Genomic DNA, 5642 nt, shown 5'->3' with positions numbered 1-5642 from the left:
ATAGCCACTCACAGGCACCACGTGGCATCGCTAGCAGCGTGTCGGAGGGTGAGGAAGACAAGTGTCGCAATGAGGAATCGTAGTAACTTATCTGCGGATCATTGGCTTCGGCTAAGTCTGTAAACTGTTCATATGCCGTGATGGATAAAGCACACCGTACATGCAAAACGGTGCTACACAAAACCGCAGCGGAGGCAACTGCGGCGCACCGAGGTCCATAGATGACAAAAGTGAACCACGGCTGCTGAAAGGTGAACGGAAATATAGACGTGCAACTGCTGAACAACTGACCGCCCAGATGAAACCATGGGGTACCAACAGCATCTTTTCAACGACCGTTCAGCGTATGAGTCTCTTTTTCAGGTGTCTGGCTCATGCATCCTTGCTGACTGCTGTTCATCAGCGACGCATGCTGGAAAAATGCAAACCAGTACCGCAAATGGGCTTTTCAGAGGAATCACATTTTACGCTCCTTGTACGTTGGCTTGTACGGCTCTGCAACAGTGGTCTGAAGGATTACGACTCTGCGACAATGGTCTGAAGGGTCCAGGCCGGAGTAGGGGGCGTTATTGCCTGGAGAATGTTTTTGTTGCCTTCCATGGTTATCTCATCATTTTGGAAGGCGCAACACGAGTGCGTCTCCACATAGGCCTTCACTGGTCATCAGAGCTCGTTCGAAGTAGGACCTATTACTAAAGTCAATTCTACTCCAGAAAATGAGATTTCAGTTCGAAGACCTCTCCAGAGACACTTCTGGCAACGGTGGCACACCAACCTCACTGTCGCCAGACGTGAGGCCCCATAATCATCTTTTTTCATATCAGGGTTCCCTTTGGTTGCCACCCACGGCGCCCTTAAAGCACAACGGTACGTGGACGGTATTCTACGCCTCATAGTGTTGCCCTCCATTGCTTTTGCTTATGTAGCAGTTCCCTGCCAATTGTCACCACAGCAGTACCGATGCGTTCTTTGAGCTGTTCCAGTATTCTCGGCAGTGGGAGTAACAAAACACGGCGCTAAAAGTACCCCTCCCCCTCTCCATCGGAAAATATAACAATGTGATAGGTCATGTGGCCTGGGGGGGGGGGGGGGGCAAGAGCGGAAGTTCGTTGTTTAGGGAGTGACCAACACTGATGCTCCAATGAGGAAGACGAAATTCTCGGAATCAACAGTCAGTTGAGAAAACCACAACTGAAAAATATTAACGTTAAGAGGCGCCCGTGACAGTCTTCTCACAGAAAAAGGTTCTGTGACTTTACAGACAAAATATTAACCATCAACGAAACTCGTTCACGAGTAATTTCAGTTTCGCACACTCCCACATCGCGGCGATTAAACTTTCCAGACAAAAGGAAGGCTGCTTCGTCGCCGAATATCAGGCTGCCGGAGACGTTCTTCCTCAATGTGCTTCCTGCATCGTGATATGAAACTGAAGGGAGCAGCTACAGTTTTCCGGTTTTAATTCTATGCTCTAGCTGCAGATAGTAACAATGATTGCAAAAAGTTCCACGTAATTTGGGGGGGGGGGGGGTATTCCGAAATCGTGGCTTGCGCGGAGAGTATTTCATTTTTTTCTCTCTTTTTAACTATGTACGAAATTTGCTCTCATCCTTTCATTGTTGCATCAGGCACACTTGGGCGTCCGGCACTCTTCTGTTTACAGAGACAAAAAGTGACCCTAAGTTGTCGATACAAACGCACAAAAGAACAAGGCATTCACTTGTTCTTTTCCATAATTCCTTCTGAAAGTATGCTGCACTTTATTGCGTATAACATATTCCAACACACAAAAACTCTTTTGTTGCTTTGTCGCCATATTTTTTATCTACATGGATACTCTGTAAATCACATTTAAGTGCCAGGTAGAGGGTTCATCGAACCACCTTCACAATGCTCTATTGTTCCAATCTCGTATAGCGCGCGGAAAGAACGAACACCCATATCTTTCTGTACGAGCTCTGATTTCCCTTATTTCATCACGGTGATCGTTTTTCCCTATGTATGTCGGTATCAACAAAATATTTTCGCATTCGGAGGAAAAAGTTGGTGACTGGAAGTTCGTGAGAAGATTCTGTCACAACGAAAAACGCCTTTGTTTTAATGATGTCCACCCCAAATCCTGTATCATTTCAGTTATACTCTCTCCCCTATTTCGCGATAATACAAAACGTGCTACCCTTCTTTGAACGTTTTAGATGTACTCTCTCTGATCCCACACCGTCCAGCAGTGTTCTAAAAGAGAAAGGACAAGCGTAGATCTGTTACAATTACTAAGTGTCTTGCCAATAAAACGCAGTCTTTGGTTAGCCTTCCCCACAACATTTTCTATGTGTTCCTTCCAATTTAAGTTGTTCGTAATTGTAATTCCAAATTTTTAATTCCATCTCGTCAAGGAGCCGCAGTCGTATCGCCACCTGGCGGCCACAGTGGAAACACTGTGAGTTTAGGGTTGTGTTCATTCACGCATCACTCATATTTAATTCCTAAACAAAATTGATAACAGTCTGCAGTTGAAAGGGAGAAGGACGAACACAAAACCATCACTAGTTTCCTCTGCAACAAATGGAATTTATTGTCTGCTACAGGATAAACCAGAACTCCACCGACAAACTTGCACAGGTTGTTTGAGGATACCTTCCGAGTACTTTGGAATGAGGGGCCCACCGTCCCAAGGGCCAGTTACAGACTAATACTGTAATTATGAATTATTTATTTTGTTACCGCAGTCGTCATTATTCTTGTAAAAATACCTTCAAAACAGTGAAGAAGCCTGTGTTGTTCAATAATAAAAACGTAGAACACAAGACATGGAGCAATGCAACAACCGTCAGACGACGCAGGAGTATCGTGATGTGGTTACCGTGTCTGTGGAAACAACTCAGCCCAGAGCCGTTGCGTCATTCGTATATTTACTGCATTCACTGAAACCAGGTACATATCGCCAACTCTTCATCGGTGTACCTATCCGTACTGCTGTGCATCACTGTTAACGTACAACACTACCATAAAAACAAACCTGAACTGTTGTAAATGCAGCCTCGAGGGCGACGAGTAAATTGACTATTACCATCATCGGCAGCAAGAATAGTGAGTGAATGAACAAGTTTGTTTCGTAACGGGAGAACGGGAGACACGGCGCATGCCGTTGACATTTGCACTGTCGAATATTATTTACAGTGCAATGCAGATACCAAGCCAACTAGGACAAGAAACCAAACAAAATACAATAAGTCTCTAACAAGCCGTCGCAGCCATGGATTCCTTATACCAAAATTCTGAAAAGGTATTCCAGAACAACCTCTAAAACTTGGTTGGTGGACTTCTAGTTCACCTTGGATAAGACCACGCCAAGACCGCTTTGTTGTTACCAAACTGCCTCTATCAAATGTCAAATGGTTCAAATGGCTCTGAGTACTATGCGACTTAAATTCTGAGGTCATCAGTCGCCTAGAACTTAGAACTAATTAAACCTAACTAAACTAAGGACATCACACACATCCATGCCCGAGGCAGGATTCGAACCTGTGACCGTAGCAGTCGCTCCGCTCCAGACTGTAGCGCCTAGAACGGCACGGACACTCCGGCCGGCTATCAAATGTCTCCACGTCCTGAGACCTCTAATCACCTAGCAAATGCTCTCTCATTAAGTAGCTGCTTTCCTCACAAAAAACTGGCAAATGATAATAATGGTCACTGAGAATCATACACCTCCACACCACCTTTAAAAACTCTGCTTCTGCGTCTCAAGAAAGTACATGGTAGGAAGACAAGATTAGACAGTCTAAATGTAAGTTCCCCCCAGGGGTTTCCTTTAGCAATTAATACTCGAGGTTAGCGGCGTATCACGTCAGTGAAACGGGCGTTAGTTCTGTCAGCAGTTGAGTAACGCGCTGTGAGTATTACGAGTTGGCGGTGGTGACTTCAGCGAGGACAGTACGAGAGAGTGAGAGCTGTTACGCTCGCGGAAGCATTCAGGGCGGGACAGACCACGTGGCCAAGACGTCATCGCACCAGTGAGCTGGCCCTGGAGACAACTTTAGCAAGGCGCTACTCTCCCTGTGACTCATGCAGCATCCGATCCCTGCAGATGTTCACCTGTTTTCATAGTCTTGCACCGAATTTGAACCTTTATTTTTTTTACTTTCTCTCTTCTTGTGTCGTGTGTGTGTGTGTGTGTGTGTGTGTGTGTGTATGTGTGTGGGTGTGTGTGTGGGTGTGTGTGTTAACGTGCGGATTCTTACATGTGACTGTGCGGTCTTCCCTGTATAGTTCCCTTAATGTGTTAGTGTACCACTGCATAGTGTAGGGATCGGACAGAGAACAGTAACATGGACAATGCCTTTTGTGAAGTTCTGAAGTGTTTCGTCAGATTTGCTACAGATAGCTGTCTATCCTGCTTTATAAAAGGAAAAAGCCTCTGACCTCCACGTTCTGCGACGATGCGTGAACTTCCAACACCTTGTCGTTTCACGGCCTTTCTATCGTTTTGTATATATGCCAACGACAGTAGCACGTGAAAACAGCCAAGCAACCTATCCGAAATGCTCTTTTCCTGGCGCTGGGCTACAAGAATCTGGCCACTGTCGAATACTTTTCTTTCTCTTGAGACGCCAATCTTCTGACTGGTTTGACGCGACCCGACACGAATTTCTGTTCTGTGCCATCCTCTTCACTCTTCATCTCAGAGTAGCATTTGCAGCCTACGGCCTCAATTATTTGCTGGATGTATTCCAATCACTGTCTTCATCTGAGGTTCTCACCCTCTACAGCTCCCTATATAACCAAGGAATTTATTCCGTGATGTCTTAACAGATGCCCTACCATCCTGACCATCCTGACTCTTCTTCTTCCCAGTGTTTCCCACGTATCTCTTTAGTCGCCGATTTCTGCGAAGTAGCTTCTCATTTCTTACCTTATCAGTCCATCTGATTTTCAACATTCTTCTGTAACATCACATCTGAAATACTTAGATTCTCTTCTGTTCTGATTTTCCTTCAGTTCATGTTTTACTACCAAAACGATGTGCTCCAAATTTACATTCTTAGAAATTTTTCCTCAAATTAAGGCCTGTGTTTGATAGTAGTAGATTTCTCTTGGCCAAATGTCCTTTCTGCCAGTGACAATCCGTTTTTTATGTCCTTCTTTCTTTCTCCTCATGTGTAAACTTCGTCATTACCAATCCTGACGTTAAGTTTCTCGCTGTTTTTATTTCTGCTTCATCTCAACTAAGTTCATCTTTCTTCGATTTACTGCCAATCCACATTCCGTACTCATTCGACTGTTGATTCCATTCGGTATATTTTTCCGTGGCCGTCTGCCCCGTTTCCTTGAGGAATTTTTAAACGCCTGAGGTTTCATGGTACATATGGGTTTTGCCTTGTCTGACACCATTATCCATAGAAAACGGTGTACCTCAGAGTTCCGTCCTTAGCGTCGTCTTCTTTTCTATCGCCATTAGCTCTGTAATGGCCTGTCTCCCGCCACGCGTCTCCGGCTCCCTTTTCGTTGGCGATTTTGCCATCTATTGCAGTTTCCACGGACATGGCTCGTTGGGCGACGTCTTCAGCGATGTTTTCCGAAAGTCTTTTCTCATCGAGCATCGACAATGGTTATCTTTTTTTCTAAACACAAAACCATTTATA

The sequence above is a fragment of the Schistocerca piceifrons genome, chromosome 1 (genome assembly GCF_021461385.2).
Source record: "Schistocerca piceifrons isolate TAMUIC-IGC-003096 chromosome 1, iqSchPice1.1, whole genome shotgun sequence".
Classification (NCBI taxonomy): Eukaryota; Metazoa; Arthropoda; class Insecta; order Orthoptera; family Acrididae; genus Schistocerca; species Schistocerca piceifrons.
Note: the sequence above shows the minus strand (reverse complement) of the source record.